The sequence below is a fragment of the Lepidothrix coronata genome, unplaced genomic scaffold (genome assembly GCF_001604755.1).
Source record: "Lepidothrix coronata isolate B3197 unplaced genomic scaffold, Lepidothrix_coronata-1.0 Scaffold1, whole genome shotgun sequence".
Classification (NCBI taxonomy): Eukaryota; Metazoa; Chordata; class Aves; order Passeriformes; family Pipridae; genus Lepidothrix; species Lepidothrix coronata.
Window position 1 is genome coordinate 14,571,283 of NW_016690181.1, and position 17,193 is coordinate 14,588,475.

The window sequence follows — 17,193 nt, forward strand, 5'->3', positions numbered from 1 at the left end:
GAGACGGGATGAGGGATATGAGGGATGAGGGACGAGGGAGGGATCTGGGTGTTCGGTGGGTCCCCTGTATCCTCCGAGGCAACGCTGGCACTGTCCTTGCACCTCGGGAGACAACTCGCGCCTTACACCCCGTAGTACCCTGTGCGAAGCTCTCCGTCGCAGTAAATCGCTGCTGTTCCCTGTCCAGGCGTGAGCTGGGATGTAGAAATTCGAAAATGTATCTTCGGGCACACTTCTTGTTTTTCCTGTTTCTTTTCACTCATTTGAGCCTTCAGACCTGGTTTTCCCTTCCTCTTAGGGGAGAAAAGTCTTAAGATCCATGCAGATCAAACAACTTAGGAAATTATTTTCAGCTTGCACATTTGTGTAAGGTTTGATTCGTGTATTTCCATTCCTACCTGGTTTCAGAGTATGGTATCTGGGTGGGGTTTTTTTGGCAATTGTTTTCTGTATGCTCTAGGCGTTTGTTTTGCACTAGAAGTGCTCAGAAAATACTCAGAAAAGTTGGTTTTAGTGGGTAGGTAAATGGTAGCTGTGATAGCAAATGCACTGCACTTCCTATGAAATACCAATTTCTGGAATAAGCAGTGATGGTGTCTCAATACTGTGAGCCATTTAAAGAGATGTATTGATATGTACAAATTATTGAAGAACTTTTATCACTGTGCATTGTATTTCTGTTTCTCTAATTTACAAGATAAGCATCTAGAAGTTAATTTTTTTTAAGAAACTGTTGCAATAGTTTATACAAATCAGAAGAAAAAATAAATTATTGTGGGATTTACTCAGCCTAGGGAAGAAACTCAAAACTGCCACAGGGTTGAGACTTAATTATAATGGGTCCAAAGTGGTGGTTGAAATTTTAGCTTCTGGGTTATGCAGGTAAAATAAAATGGGGCTGTAAACTGTCTATGATGACATCTGTGGTAACAAAGCTGTTAAAGTAATAGGGCTGACACTACTTGGATGTTTCCCTCTCTCAAGAAGATACTGTTACAGACTAGAAAATCATTTTCCTACCTACAGTTCACTTTAGAAACAGTTTTGGGGTCAGTCAGCATTCTTTACCAGTTTCCTGACTGTCATTTTGGGGACCTGGAAGCACTGGAATTTAGTCAGCTGCAGGCAGTTTGTGGCCTGAAAGATGCCCCGATGTGGGAGAAGGACGAGGATTGAGGGGGCTGAGGTCCCCTCTCTTGGGTCTCGCTCCCACCTGCTGTGCTGCCTGTGTGAGACTGGCTGTCCCTTGGGCACAGGGACCACCCCCTATCTCTCCTCAGGAGCCATTGGCTCCAGCACCTTCCTCATCCCATGCCTGGGGTCCCCTCAGCGACACCGTGGCAACAACATTCTGAGGGGGTCAGGGGTCCTCAGTGACACCCCTTCGACACAGCATCCCGTGCTGGACAGTGGATGAGAGGGGCGAAGCATCCGGACATGCCACTGGAGAAGGGAAAGAAGGAAAGGGAGGTGAGCACTAGAACTGCCGATTGCCAAGCATTGCATGGACTCTTCTTCCCTGTGCCTCGGCTCCGCCCTTGGAGTGTGGAGAGCACAAAGCCCGAGGGAGAGGTGGGCACCTGGGAGTGGGGATGGGTTCGGTCAGAGGTGCACCCTTACTCTTTGCCTGTATGAAGGACAAAGCTTTTGTGGCCTCTTGTTTGCCCATTCCAAAAAGGAGCTCTCTCTGCCTTGTTGGAAGAATTGGAGGCAGGTCCTTTGTGGGAACCTTCCAGCAGGTTTCCAGGAAGAACCTGCCCTTCTCAGACGCCTGCCAGAAGGTGGCTTGAAGGCACATTGCAGGGCAAGGTGACATCACTGAACACCCAGCACAGCTTCCCCAAGGACAAGCTGTGGCAGGACCAACATGGGCTTTGCTTGGAGGAATGTCCTCATGGGACAAGGGGAGAGCAGTGACAGCTGTTTACTGTGACTTTAGCAAGGCTGTGACACAGCCCCCCACAGTGTCCAGGTGGGTGAGGCACGGACAGGAGAAGGGGACTCCTGTGCAGTGTGCCTTGTGCTCAGCAGAACAGATTGTGGGAAGTAAGGACAATGGTGCGCACAGCAGGAGGGACAATTTTTTTCCTCCTCCCACTGTTCCTTGGTAACCTTGACCCTCCCAGCCTTCCCACCTGGGTTATGGTAGGGTGGGATGTGCTTCCCAGGACCTGGAGCAGCAGGGCACTGGCACAGGGAGGATCACGCTTGGGACCCTGGAGGTGACATGTTGGAGCTGCTCCCCTCCATGCCTGCAGCTCAGCATAGTTTTCCTTGGATGCTGCCTTTGCAGAAGAGCTGGGAGATAGTTAATACAAATGAGAGATGTGGTTCAGGCAGGTGGGTGGTGCCAGGGGGCTGGAGCAAAGCCCTTCTGCTGGTGGTGCCAGAGGTTTTGAGGCTGGTGTAGTGCACGCGCGTGCATGGCCAGTGCAGCGTGTCCGTGTGCAGGATGGGTGCAGTGAGGATCAGGGTGACTGTTAGTTGGTTTTCCTGGAGATGCAGCTGTTCTCCAGCTATCTGTCTTCTCTAAAATAGTTGGGGTTATTCAGCCTGGAGAAGGGAAGGCTCCTCAGAGATCTTACAGCACCTTCCGGTGCCTAAAGAGGGCCTACAGGAAAGCTGGAGAGAGACTTTTTTGCAAGAGCAGGTAGTAGGGTAATAGTAACAGGACGAGGAGAAATGGCTTTAAACTGTAGAAGGGTTGATTTGGATTTGAAAGAAGAAGGAAGTTTTTTACAATGAGGGTGGTGAAACAGTGGTGAAACAGATTGCCCAGAGTTGTAGATGTACATTTAGATGTAGAGGTCAGGTTGAATAGGCTCTGAGCAACCTCATCTAGTTGAAGATGTCCCTGCTCACTGCAGAGGGGTTGGACTAGATACTCTTTAAGGTTCCTTCCAATCCAACTCCTTCTATGATTCTGTGATTTTGTAGTTTTAGAAACAAATAACCAGCTCCTGAAAGATAATAATTTCTTTTTTTTCCTCACAGGCCCCATGCTGTTGTCAGGCCTGCTGCTTTAGTGGAGAAGATTTCAATCACAGCTTTAACTGTTTTCAGGTTATTTTCACCCTCTCCCAATCACAAGCTGAGAAGCACTGTAGCCTAGTTAATCCTGCTACTTATTTTTCTCTCTCCAAAAACTATGTGGCTGTTTCATGTCAGGCTCCTTTAACTGCTTTAACTGAAGGGTGGAGAACCTCTGGGTAGGGTGGATCCCCAGCTTTCTGGGGCTGTGTCAACAACCCCTCCAATGATGGTAACTCTTAAGCTGTGCTAAGGCACATGGAAAATGAGGTGATTGCTAACAGCCAACATGGCTTCATTGGGGCAAATCATGTCTGACAAAGCTACATTAGTAACACAGAAGGAGATGTATTCAGAGAAACAAGCACAATCTTCCTCTAAAATACTTTGAGTTAGAACTGGGGCAAGACCCATAATACATTCAGAAGGCAAGTATAGAGTAAGTTGAGGGAGAACTGTTCTAAAGGTGTAGAAAAGTATTAATGCTGGTACAGGACACGAGGATAATTTTAGACTTGAAGCAACATGGAGAAATCACAAAGAGAAGACAGAAGAGGAATGATATCTTGTGTAAGAAGGAGGTAAGACTTGTAACTTGGTACAAGCAATTTTGATACTCTTAACTGAAGAGAGGGTGCCTTGAAAATGAGATGATAATAACGGACACCAAGAAAAACAGGAAGTAAAAAGTAGGGTACTGTGGTTGCAGCAGGAAGTGTATCACTTACAGCACTTTTTTGGCTTCTCATTTCCAGTAATGGAAATACTCTTCAAAAGTAGAAACAGAAAGTCTTGTGGTAATGGACATATAGGGCATATGTATGACACAAATCTCACATGCAACAAGAAATAATAGAAATGTCTCGTTAAAGGAAAAGGTAGCACTTGATTTCTGATGCAGTTTTTATTTGATTTCTCATGCAAATCAATATTTCTTTACATTTTATTGTATTTTTTTTTAACTTATCTGCAGTTTCTATAACGCCATTCTCTCCACAAAGCAGATAAGTAGCATCTGAATTTTTGGCAAAGGCTAAGTATCAACCAGATATTTACAAAATTGTGGTATTAATTTTAAGAAATGCCTGTCTTTTAAAATTATATCTGCTTCTGTCTTGTTGTAATTATATGCGTGTGATTATCACTCAATTATTGCAGGGCGAAAAGGAGCAGTCAACATGTGGGCTTTATTCTTGTGATGTTTAGGGGTTCTGGGACTTTATTAACTGTTATTTTTTTATAAACCTTGGACTAATGTGGGGTGGAGAGAAGTCAGCAGTGATGTTTCCCAGGAATTTATGCCAGGTCTCTGTGCTTCAGCGTTATCATAGATGTTCCCAAAGGGGGGTACAAAATGATGTGAGAAAGTTTGCTGATGACAGGGAATTACTTAGAGCAATAACATTGCAAGTAAAGCTTTTACTTTGGATCTGCAGAGTATCTGATGATACTCAGTAGCTGAGTGATGAAGCAATAAATTATATGTTAGTAATGTAAACTGATTTGCCTTGAAGAAATGGCAGTCTTGGCTTTTTTAACCCAAAATGGCAAGCTTTGGACTAGCTCTCTTACTGCTCAGATAGTGGATGTGTAATAAGAAGGTTCTGTGAAAACATTGCTGCAGTGCTTAGTGGAGGTCAAAATAGCAAGTATTAGGAGGAATGGAATTGCTAGGAAAATAATAGTATGAAAGGAAAAGAATTGTTATATTGTGGCATAAATCCATCGTACATCTCTATGGTAAGTATGACACAAAGGTCTACCCTTGTAAAGGGTAGTAAAGAGTGGTATGATGAAGGTAAATAGAAATGGTCACTATTTTTCATAACACACGAAAAAAGCAATGCAATCATGTGGTAGATTCAGAGGTACATGCTGAACGTTGCTGCCTGTCTTCCCTTTGTATATCGCGTGCTACAATTTCTCAACCATCATCTGCTCTTTGAATTTATCCCACCTTTTGGATTGCAAATCAAAGTTAAAGTATAAGCTTTCTAACTGCTTTGTGGAGAAAGATGAGGTAGGATCTGATTTATCTTTAAGAGATTAAAGTCCAGGGCAGACTTTTCCCTTTCCTATGCATGTTGTGAAAAGTGCAGTTTTGCTCTTTAGGCACTGTGGGTGGAAAGTGCTATTACCTTTGATGCCGTGAATTGTACAAGCCAAAGGTCTGCCTTTTCCTTTAGGTTTTTAAATGTGCACCCTCATTAAGTTCACAGATGACACTAAGTTTGGTGGGAGTGTTGATCTGTTGAAGGGTAGGAAGGCTCTGCCTGCCGTTCCTGATGAGAGTTTATCTTTAATTGCAAGACTTAGTCTATATGTTTTCCCCTGCTACTCTTCTGTGGGGAATGTGCTGAAGACTGAATCTTTCAGTCAAAGGGTAGCAAGAGCATTTTGGTCTGGAAGCCATTTCCCCAGCCTTTCTAGACCCTGCCCAGTGTGAAGCACCCTTTTATCCTCTGTTACATCTGATTACATCTGAAATGAAATGTACGTGTTTGTGGACATCTGTAGAATGGTGCTGACAGCTTTGGAAACTGAAAACAAAACACCCAAGTGTATCTCTGTGCTCAGTGGAACAATGAGGTATAGACTGCATGTGTATTTGTTTCTCACACTGAAAAAGAAAAAAGTATTTATTAAAAAGTATTGTTGATGTCCTTGTTGGGCCCTAATGTTATCTCGTTCCTGAAAAACTTGCTGAGGGAATTTGAATGTTACAGGAATGGGAGGATATGGTTGCAAGTTCTGCTCCATCCTGTGTTGTTTTGGACCCTGGCCATCAGGAAACATTTTGTCTATCTCAGAGATGAAACACTTTCTATTCAGAAGTATTATTATGAGCAAGATGTGTAAATAATCTGTGGCAAGGAGCTACTTTGTTACAGAAAGGGACATCATCCCAACTTTTCCTTTCTTTGATGAAATTTTAAAGAGAGATTTCTACAAAAGATGTGCCAGAGGGGAATTTGCAAGGTTTGCATTGACCTACATAAACCCTAGCTGAACATAAAAGTAGCTTAAAAGTTGTTTCACTCTGTTTCTGTCTCCCTTTGTACTTTATCAACCACTGATCTTTATTCTTTGTTAATTCATACATGTTTAATGCAGCATTGCAAATATTTTTCCTCACTTTCAAAACTATTCATAAAAATAAGATTGGGTAAGAATATTTGAAAGAGCATTGTTTGTAATTTTCTTGCCTCTGCCGAGCTTGTATCTAGAAAATGGAAATAGTCTTCTACCTACCACAGAGGAATGGAAATAAATCATAATGCAAGTGCTTTCAAAAGCAGTTACATATCCTGGAGTAGGAAAACTAACAGATCAGTATAACACTTTGTTGCATGGCTTGAGGTTTATTTCAAAAGATTGATTCTGTGTCGACATTTGCTTTTGTATCTTAACCAGTAATTTTACCAAATGTATCTAATTTGGATGAAAAGTTATGTGGTTGGCCTGATCGATTCCTGGCATGGGGAGGAGGGAGGGAAAGCAGGAGAAAGACGGTTTGAAGCAAAAGGAACAGAAAACCTTGTGGAGAAAAAAAAACCAAGATTGCCATATACTTCTGCAACTAACAGTCTCAAGAATATGTTTTTGCAGAACCAGAAATTAAATAAGGATAGAAAAAGAATAGTCGTGCCTTTAAAATAATTTTGGAAACCCAACATGAATTAACTGTGCAACTAAATGACCATCACAGTTTCAATATTAAATATTTTATGGTGGTTAGTGTTCATACTTAGTTTGTGAAATAGGGAAATATTAAGCCAAGAGTTCCATAGATTGTGAAGCAAAGAAGTTATTACAGGTTGTGGAGCAACAGCCACACTGGATATAAAAAGCCAATAAAATTCAAAACCTGTTGATACAACGTAGAAGTGGAAAAACTGCTCTGGAAACCAACACCTAAGATCTTCCTAGCATTGGTTAGCTACATGCTGCCCAGTTTTGTGGTATTGACACTGGATTAAAGGCAGCTAATACAGCCTTTCTTTATGGCATTTGCTGTGGTTCCTGCGGTGTTTACAGTTGTGAAAGGGAGTGGAGATGGAAATACCTGAGAGACAGACTGAGCTGTAAAATAGAGGAGGACAACAACAATAATTCTTCTGGACCTTGTTTTCTTTACTTATGTTGTCACATCTTCTGGCCTCACTCCCACATCGTTCCGTATTTTATCCCCTCCCCCAATAAAAATGTAACATCCAAGGTAAAAGTTTTCATCAGTCTATCTGAAAGCGCTCTGCAATTGTTCCTTGTTGTAGAAGTGTTATCAAACTCCTTCTGTGAGCCTCAAGATGCAAGTGTATAGTTTCACTTAAGAAATGGCCAGTACCAGGGGACTGAAAGGCATGTCTCGCCACAGTCCCTTTTCATCTCTCCTCTGGTGTGTCTGAGCCTCTCGCTAAAACTTCTTGTTCAAAGGAACACAGGGAGACCCTTCAAACCCTTCTGAAGGGTCATCTTTCCCCAACCTACCCAAAAAATCATGCAGTCTCCATGCCGAATGGAATGACTGACTCTACATGCAGAGATGGAAACAAATATTATTTCCTATGTTATTTTTAAATTAATACTATTCTATGATGTTTTAAGAAACTTTACCAACTGAAGAGACTGCACAAATTTGTTTTAGATACTCGCAGTCTTAAGACTTCATCATCTGGTAAAGGTGAAACTTCCTTCATATTAATGACTGCAGATATAGGGTCCCTCATAGGGCTCAAATTTTGGGCAAGAATTGATGTCTTGCATCAAAGTAATCTGACTTGCATACCACTAAGTGTGACCAGTAGACTGCAGTCAAGTTATTTATTAATTTCAAGGTTTTCAAAGCCAGTGAAGATATCAGCATCAGATTCTTTTAAATCCTCCTTTACTACAACAGTCCAAAACATTAATTTCCAGTGCTTAATGATCACAGAGGGGCATATGGTTTAAACATGGCTTTAAAAAAAAAAAGCTTTCAATACAAGCTTTACCTCTGTCATCACATCTGTCTGCCTTTTGCCATTAGGCAGACAGTGTATTTACCTTTGAAGTCCTAAGTTTGCAAAGGTGCCAGTCATGCTCTATTAGTACTCCCTAATCTCCATGTGTGCACTTAGTTGAGAGAATAATGCAATATTTGTTCTGTAATTTTAAACTAATGGTTTCTAATGAGTGGCAGGGTCTTCAATGTTGTAAAAGCCTGTTTTCATCTTAAATGACTGAGGCCAAGTCACTAAAATGGTAGATGGTGAAATAACCTAGCAAGCTTATTTCAGTTTCCCTAACCTATATAATTAATTAGGAGAGGGAAAAAATTAAAAATGTGGGAAAATGTTATTCACTAACTCCAAACAGTGAATTCTCTGAACCGTGATATCTGAAAGGATTAAAGTATTTCTGAAGTAATTTAGGGTTAAAAGGGACTTTCTGGAGACGATCTAATACTTACAGAAGAGCCTGTGGGAAGCTGAATATCTGAGCTCTGGTTTTAACCACATCCCACCGTGTGGCCTGGTTTTTAGGGGCTAAATATACTCCAGGGTTTGCTGCAAATCCCCTTTATTGAGTGGTCAGATGGAATGTTTACAAATTACATTATGATACCCACTGTCACAGAAACAGATAGTTTAAGCTTTTTGCTCTGGTTCTTTCTGTTCAATCTTCCTTCCTTCCTTCCTTCCTTGTTTCCTTCCTTCTTCTGAATGCACCATAATACCTTTTAAGACCGGCCATAACAGATTCCAAACTCCCAGGGATGTTTTAATTATCCATGGGATCAACGCTGTCAATTTTGGTGCTAGACTAGAAAATGAGTAAAGCTTCATTTCTACTAAAATCAGATTAAAGAAGGATTCTTTAAATGCCTTCAGTGTAAGCCCTCTACAGCTGTAAAGCTATCTGTCCTTTTCCTTAGAAAACAGTGCATTGACTCCAGAGCTCACGAAACTGTGATGTGAGAATAGGATTTTTAGACTATTTTAGCCAATTGCATTGCATTTGTGATTGCAATAAATTTAGGGAAAAAAAGAACCCCATCTGTTTCACATCTGTACCTTCTCCCTTTAGTGAAAGCTGTTATGCATACTTAAAAATACCCAGGGAATTCTCTAAAAGGCTGGGTATGTTTCATATATTTTCGAGGTTGAAAAAAAGTCGACTTCTTGTCTGTCTTCAGAGCAAGCTATTAAAGTCTGTCTCAACCAAAGAGAGAGGTCAGGGATGATCAGTACTGTGTGTTCTCTGCTGCTCTAGAAAAACGTTCCAGAACCACTGCATGGTTGGGCCATTTTATAAGACTAGCACGTTAATCATTTTTCAGGTTTTAAATGTCACCAGGTTTTAGAAAAATACTGGCTTTTTTACTTAAACCTTGTGGATTTTCAAAGGTTTTTAATATTAGATAGGAGGAGGGCACTTTACTTCACAGTCTCACGACTGAGAGTTGGACTTGTTTTTTAATAATGTGAGACTAAGGAGGACAGGATGCCCTTGCTAACAGAGAATGCACAAATAGCTGGAGGATCTAACTTTTCATTAGTGTGGTATTTTAACACAAAGCTTTCACGAGTTAGGGATTCATCCAGGAACCTTTGGGAGATGCCAAAACACTGCAGGTGGATTCCTCCATTGGTTTTAGTGGTAGGAAGCAAAGATAATTTGGGGGGTTTAAGGCTATGCTTTCAGTGAAACTACAGCAGAATTTCCATTGATTTAAACACAAAACCAAGATCATGCTTAATGCCATGCTTAATGATGGATTCCTGACTGGAATGATTAATTTCTGCTCTCCCAAAACACTATACAGTATTCTAAGAGAAGTAGTATTTGCAGGTGCCGTATACACAGTTTAATATTTTTTTTCTGAAGCCTTTTTTTCTGAAAGGCTTGGGATTTAGTTAAATATTCACTTCTATTAGAAGTAATATTTGCAAGTGACATATACACAATTAAATCTTTTTTTTTCTGAAAGGTTTGAGATTTAGTTAAAATGAGGTAGCTAAAAATGTTTCCATTTAGTAATTTCTAACAGTCATTAGACCATTCTATACTTTCACCACACGCACATTAACTTAAATACTTGCTGCACTGTTAGATTGGTATCATGGGCAGAATTACCCAATGGCACTTCTGAAATGTCATTCCTTTATCTATATCCTTCAGCTACTCTTCAGTATATTTCTCAAGCAAAGGCCAATTAGTATTCAAAACTTCATATTACAATTATATTTGGAAAATAAGCAGTTTTCTTAACATTAATACTTCCGATTTCTTCAATACTGCCTGTGCTCTGCTTACTTAGGACAAAGTGCTGTATTTCTCTGTAGCCTGATGTATCACTGTTTCATTGCAGAAGGATGACTGTGGATCCCAAAAAGGTTTGCTGACAGGTGATTTCTCTGACACCTTGGAAGACAAGAAAGGACATTCCCAGCATGTTCTGCACACCTACACCTGGGCGCACAAGCTCAGTCCAGACAAAGTTCATTTATTCTGATGGATGGAGTATCCACAAAGACTGGGTTTGTAACGAGGCCAGAAATGTGTGGTGTGACAATCAGCTGTCCTCCTCCTGGAAGTTTCTCAGTGAGCTGTGCATGCATGAACACACATTTCTTTTTTTCCTCCCACACACAAAAGCTCTGTGTCAAGTTGTTTGAGTGAGTTGTGACACGTATTAATGTTGTTGGCTCCTAATGTTGTTGGGTTCTTTCCACTGGGGGCTGACTACTGCAATCCCATTGGAAAAGTTTTCCACCAAACTCAGAAATAACTTTCATTAAAACTCTATCCAGACACCCTCAAGCATGAGTGTCTTTCTACTCATGAATGTAAGCAGCAAAGAAAAGCAATAAATCCCTTTGAATAATGTGCCAGTGCTCTACTGTTATGTAACTGTCATTCCTAAGTAAAAGATGCCTATTTACCAATTAAAAAATAATGGCAAGGATTTAAGGGATTTTTAATTAATTCTGCTGCTTCCAGAATATCTCAGATAAAATCTGTTGAATTTGGATCATTGACCCTTAACTTGAAAACTGTTTTTACAAATGTTCTCCAGGAAATACATGGAGTACTTAACTTCCCCTATGAAAACCACAAAAAACTGTATACCAAAATACAAGGATTAAGGGCCAGAGCCATGACAGATCCAGACTTGGACGGGGATATGAAAACACCTCATTGAATGTACTTGATAGGATAATTTCTTTTCACCAATATACACTGTTTGACTACAAATAAATACAGGACATAAGGAATTGTTCAATATTTTTATAATAGTACAATATTTCCATTGTCTTGAAATGCTTAAAGAACTGTTAAGTTGTGTTACTGATGAACATAGGGTTACTACAAGAAGCTTCACGCAATTAACTTATACAACAAAGGAAACACCAGCTTTTGTCAGGGAGGACTTGGATCTTCCATGGAGTTGCAGAAATTTGGGCAGCTGGGAGAAGACCCTGTAGCCTCTTTCTTAGTAGACTTCCAAAGAGATCACCGTGGAAGTCTCTTGTGTAAGACTCCTGCAGGTAGTGCTGGTCTGTTTGTTTTAAACTCTTTGATACAGGATAATTCAAGTGGGTAGTCAATATGAAGTTTTATCATCTTCTGTCCTTGGATGTCTCATTAAGCATGACCTGCTGTCATTGGGATTTTAAATGCCAGAAGGCTTCTCAATTACCTCAATTATCTTTGCCCAAGGAATGATTGCTATTTCCAGGCACGCATCCTGTTGCCCGCAGTTTCTCACTCAGGTTTTTCTGGCATCATTCTTACATTAATAGCCCTTACCACAGCATACATCAGACTAACAACTATCCCATGGTACCTCCTGAGCACACTGCAGCACTGACACAGTTCCTGCATGTGTTCTCTAACTCTCCTGCTTCCACCCTATTCTAGGAACTATTGGAAGCTTCATTTTATTTAAACCCCTCAAATTATAGAAATCGTGCATATCACATAGAACACATTCTATCCAAAAAACATTTATTGAAATTTCTTCTCTGATTAAATAGACCATCTGTAAAAGGGAGTTATATGGGGGGAAAAAAAGTAGATTAAAAAGTTATCACAAAGTATTTACAGAAAAACAAGGAGTGAAATGTGTCAAATTGTTTCTGTTCAGTTCCCTGTTCTAGTAGCTCATCTGGACATAACTTATTTGATAAAATATGGGTGAATATGAAAAATATTTTATGAATTTCAAATATAACCACAGCCTAATTTTTCTTTCATTCATTACTAACACTGATATCCCCTTTCTCCCTGAAAGAAATTCACAGCAAAATATTAATAGGAACATACTGTTGACTAAACATCTGCGGATCTAAGAGCCATCTAAGCTTGGATAAACACTGACACAAAGAAAAAGAAAAGTGAGTATTAGAGTTCAAATTACCAAAAAAAGGCACTGAAAGAGTAATCTAGGAAATTATACTGAATTTTCTAAAGTTGTCGTTTTTGAGGAAGCAATACAGTCTTTTGCTTTCTTTAGGAGTAAAAAAGAACCTGTCTCCCTCTGCTGGTTTTTAGAGAAAAAAAAGTTTGTAGATACTAAAAAAGTCCTAGCTGAACTTTTGGTACAAATCATCAGTTGTTCCAGAATTAGGTCTTAAAACTTTTTGCCTTCAAATACATGGGGGTCACCTTGAGGACATCAGTGTATTGATTAGCTGAGGATTGGTAGACTTTTGTAGTATTTTTTCTGGTTAACCTTAGTTTCTCAGTATATTTAACAATTTCTTTATATGTACATCTTTAAGAAAATATAATAAGATAAATTTAAGCTGTTTTGCCTTTAATTCAAACATCCTGAGGAGCAGTCTAACACTGGAGTCGTAGTTGTAGACACATAATTTTCCTTTCCTGCATTGTCTGGAAAGGACTTTACAATTCAAGTAAAGCCTTTCTCTTTCACATATGAGTTTCTAAACTGCTCCATAGCTGTAAGTCACAGGTCATAAGGCTTTTGAAGACCCCCCCACAGAAGAATGGCTACAGCACTGAGCACAGCTCGCTGGCTGTGACGAGCGCAGGAGGGTTCTTTGGGATTGCAGTGCTGAGGTTGGCTGCTCCCTGCTCCGGGGGGTGCTCACACCTGGCTGCCACGAAGCGATGCGCTCTCCGCCCCTGCCGAGCTGTCACCTCGCCGTGCCATTCCCCCAGACCGCTCCACGAGGCCGTGAGACACCCACACGTGGTGTGTGCCACGGAGAGTGTATCAGCAGGTGAACTTTGTGTTGCAATCTGCATCCCGATGAACGAATGCTCGGGAATTTCCACGCTGCACAAAGTGAGCACCACGTTCTGGAACACGTCATGGATTCTGCGAAAATGTTTTTGTCCCTGGTACAATACGCTCCGTCTTCCTACTGCCAGAGGAAATGTATTTGTCCTTTAAGAATCCCTGTGCTCCTACAAACAATTTCTTGTTCAGAAAAAGGATACTCTAACATTAGACATCAAGTTTATTCCTTCGAGTTAAAGGCAAGTAGCAATTCCAGTAGTTCAACTGAGGCATTCATCTGTTAAATCTGAAGAGCTTACCTGAAAGCATTTTAGGCTGAGAAGAAAATTAAGGAAATTTTGGGTTTAAAGTGGGTTGTTTTGGGGTTTTTTTGTATTGTTTCTTTTTGTTTTGATGGGTGGGGGCTGGTTAGTTTCTTGTTTTGTTTTATTTTGATTTTGTTTTTTATTGTTATTGTCACCAAAACACATTCGTTAAGCTTTGTTGTACATAGCCATCCTTTTGGTCTAGGTATACATCAAGCTTCCTTGTATCCTAAGTATTGTTTTAAAAGGCATCTGCTAGCTGCAGTTTGTTGCATTTCCAGTTAATGCCAGTGTCAGTGTTGTTAGTTACACAAGTTGATTTGATTTTTGCATATGTTGTGTGGGAATGCTTTTGGGATGTTTGAGTATCAACACAGTGAGCACGGTGCTTACTTTCTCCAAATATTTGACCAAAGTCTCTCGTTTATTCTGCCTGCGTTATGCAATATAAATTTTCATAAGAATGGTACTTAGTAACTTGTGGGTTTTTTGCAAGATATAGCTTTACCCAGTGTCTCCTGAGAGCTACTGTGGCATTTGGTCAGTGTATCACAGACAAGACACACAGTAGCAAGGCAGTGAGCCTGCTAAGACACACATATTGTGCACTTATTTTACACGGGTGTATTAATAACTTCCTGTATGAGAAATACTTTAAAACTGATGTCATGTTTGCATGTGGGAATGTGTAACTTGTAATCATCCATTCCTAAGCAAGTCTGCAGGCTATGCCATTGTTCCCTTCCTTGACTCAACTCTCTAGGGTATAGAGTCACTCTACCTGGAACCTGAGCTTCCAATGCCAATCAATTCTCACTTGAGAGTTATTTTGGCAGAGTTATTTTGGCTGCCCAGCTATGGAGAACACTGCATGGCATCTGATATACAAATGCTGTTTCTAAAAATGGCTGGTACTGGCTTTGGAGTGCACCCAGTAATCGGTACCTATGTAATGTGAATTTAACTGAGAAACAATGAAAGCAGAGGCAAAAGTACTGATGCTGGGGTTGCTCTTCAGTGTAAGGTGCTGGCCTGTATCAGCACTAGGGAAGTGATTGCCCGCTGTACTCGGCACTGGTGAGGCCACACCTGAAATCCTGTGTCCAGTTCTGGGCCCCTCAGTTCAGGAAAGACACTGAGGTTCTGGAGCATCCCCAGAGAAGGGCAACAGAGTTGCAGAAGGATCTGGAGCACAAGTCCTATGAGGAGCAGCTGAGGGAGCTGGAGGTGTTTAGCCTGGAGAAAAGGAGGCTCAGGTGTGACCTTATTGCTCTCTACAACTACCTGAAAGGAGGTTGTAGCCAGGTGGGGGTTGGCCTCTTCTCCCAGGCAACCAGCAACAGGACAAGAGGAAATGGCCTCAGGCTGTGCCAGGGGAGGTTCAGGTTGGACATCAGAAAGAATTGCTTCACTGAAAGGGTGGTCAGGCATTGGAGTGGTGGAGTCACCATCCCCGAAGATGTTCAAGAAATGAGTGGACTTGGCATTTAGTGCCATGGTCTAGTTGACAAGATGGTGATTGGTCAAAGACTGGACTTGGTGATCTTGGAGGTATTTTCCAACCTTAATGGTTCTGTGAAAGCAAATGAAGGAACAGCACATTCAGTTTGTGTTCAGAACAATAAAAGGAAATCAATACCTATTTAACATAAAGTATCTTTAGAACATTTTGAAAGAAAAAAAAAGGGATAATGCTAAAAAGCATGGGTTTAAATTATTAAAATAAATGCAGAATAGAGGAAAAATTTCTGACAAGAATGAAATAATTTCTAAGGAAAGACATGGAAGGTTCTTACAGTTATTGTGGCACTGGGAGGCAGGGTTGATAATAGTCTAAAATTCTGCACTAATCCACAGAATGAACCAAATCATCTTTCCTATCTCAACTAGTACAATTCATATTTGACCTGCTTGTACTGTCACATATTAGGTAACCTTATGGATAGTGATCAGTCAAAGAGTCATGATTGTAGAATCATAGAATTATAGAATGGCTTGGGTTGGAAGGGACTTAAAGATCATGTTAGTTCCAACATGATCTTGTTGAAATTGTTGGATATAGCAGCTGCCTTTTGTTCAGTCTAAGCAGATTAATGCTCCTTTGGTTAGAGATGGATGAAACATCGACAAATGGTTGTCCCAGGGCTAAACCATGTGGCCAGTGAGTTGGAGGTATAATTGGGAGCAATTAATGTGACCTGCATGTGAAGGGGAAAGCAGCATAAGCACCATGGTACTGATTTGCACCAGGAGCTGCTGATCTTTGACAATTCCAGTAAGAAAGGCACTGGGCCTCTGTGAAGTATCATTTGAATTGCTATTTATTACAACCAGCACTATGAGGAAAGAGAGGATAGCACAGATAATCCTACAACCCTATACATGCTGGGAACCCTCAGCTGTGCAGCATCAAGTGGGCACAGAACCCATCCCTGGAAAAGAGTTTCCCATGTCAAGTGTTACAGGATTCTCTTGCAAGACAATAATTCTGTCCATTATTTCTACTGAGGAACGGAAAGGGTGTTGACATGGGAACATCTCGCTGCACTTTTGGATAAAGCCAAGGACCTGCAGATGGTGCAATCACTGGTACCAAGTGGGAGCTGCCTATAAACTCTCGGTATAATGGGCTACAAAGTTTATCCTGTGGCCAAGGGAGTTTGACAAAGCAGGTCTGAAGGCCAGGCAGCATATCACAGTCTGATTGTTATGTAGGTCGCTAACTCCTCCAAACACAGTGCTCTTGGGGCCAGGATCACCACAGGAGCCCAGCAGAGGAGGTGGCAAGGAGACATGACTGTCAGGAGAAAGACTCTAAAATGCAGTCTGAAAAGAAGCTATATTTGGACAGACAGTCTGGAAAGAAACCTGGAGCTTGAGAGAAAAGTAGTTTTCTTCTACTGTATTCAAAACTGGAGCAGAACTGGCTTATTGATTGTCAGTACTGGAATGGCACTAGAAAGGATTGATATCTCCTCTTAATAACTGACAGCCTGAAAAAAGTCTGATCACAAGGGTAGTAAGAACTCTGGTAATTTTTTAATCTGTGTAATTAAAGAGTCATGCCTATGGTGCTTCTCCAGGAACACATTTTGTGTCAGCCTTCCAAGTTTACATTTTGCTCTTGTTGAAATCACCTGCAAGGTGATTGGCCTTACTGGTGCCAGGTCAAGATTTATTCAACAGAGAATGCTTAGATGCTATAATGGTGGGGCTTATATACAATCACACAGAATCACAGTCAGCAATGTATTTCTGACTAATTTTTGTTAATTCATTTATATGACATTTTTTCATGTGTCTTCTACGCTTCATTAAGTGTTTTGTATTTTTCAGAATTTCGGTGTGCTAAAAGTGCTGAATAAAATACTGAAATCTTTGCTTATTTTCAGTAGTATCCTCTGAGTGGATGGAATATAAAGTTATTCCCTCTGGAACTCTTTTACATCTACATTACAAATCATATTGTTTCTTTTAAATGCCCATGACAACTTTTAATTTGATCTTATGAAAGGCCCATTGTCTAAACTTTGTATAAAATCCCACATGCAATACTTTTGGGCATACCCAAAGCGTTATGTTCTTTTGAAGCTATTGTGAAGGTCA

At 40.7% G+C, this 17,193-nt stretch overlaps 1 long non-coding RNA gene across 1 annotated transcript; it reads left to right on the plus strand.

Moving 5' to 3' along the window:
- The first annotated feature begins 31 nt into the window (after nt 1-31).
- LOC108493637 lies at nt 32-10,859 on the plus strand. Its single transcript, XR_001873549.1, has 3 exons — nt 32-1,470; nt 2,995-3,063; nt 10,382-10,859. It is a non-coding gene; the product is annotated as an uncharacterized LOC108493637 (long non-coding RNA).
- The last annotated feature ends 6,334 nt before the right edge of the window (nt 10,860-17,193 follow it).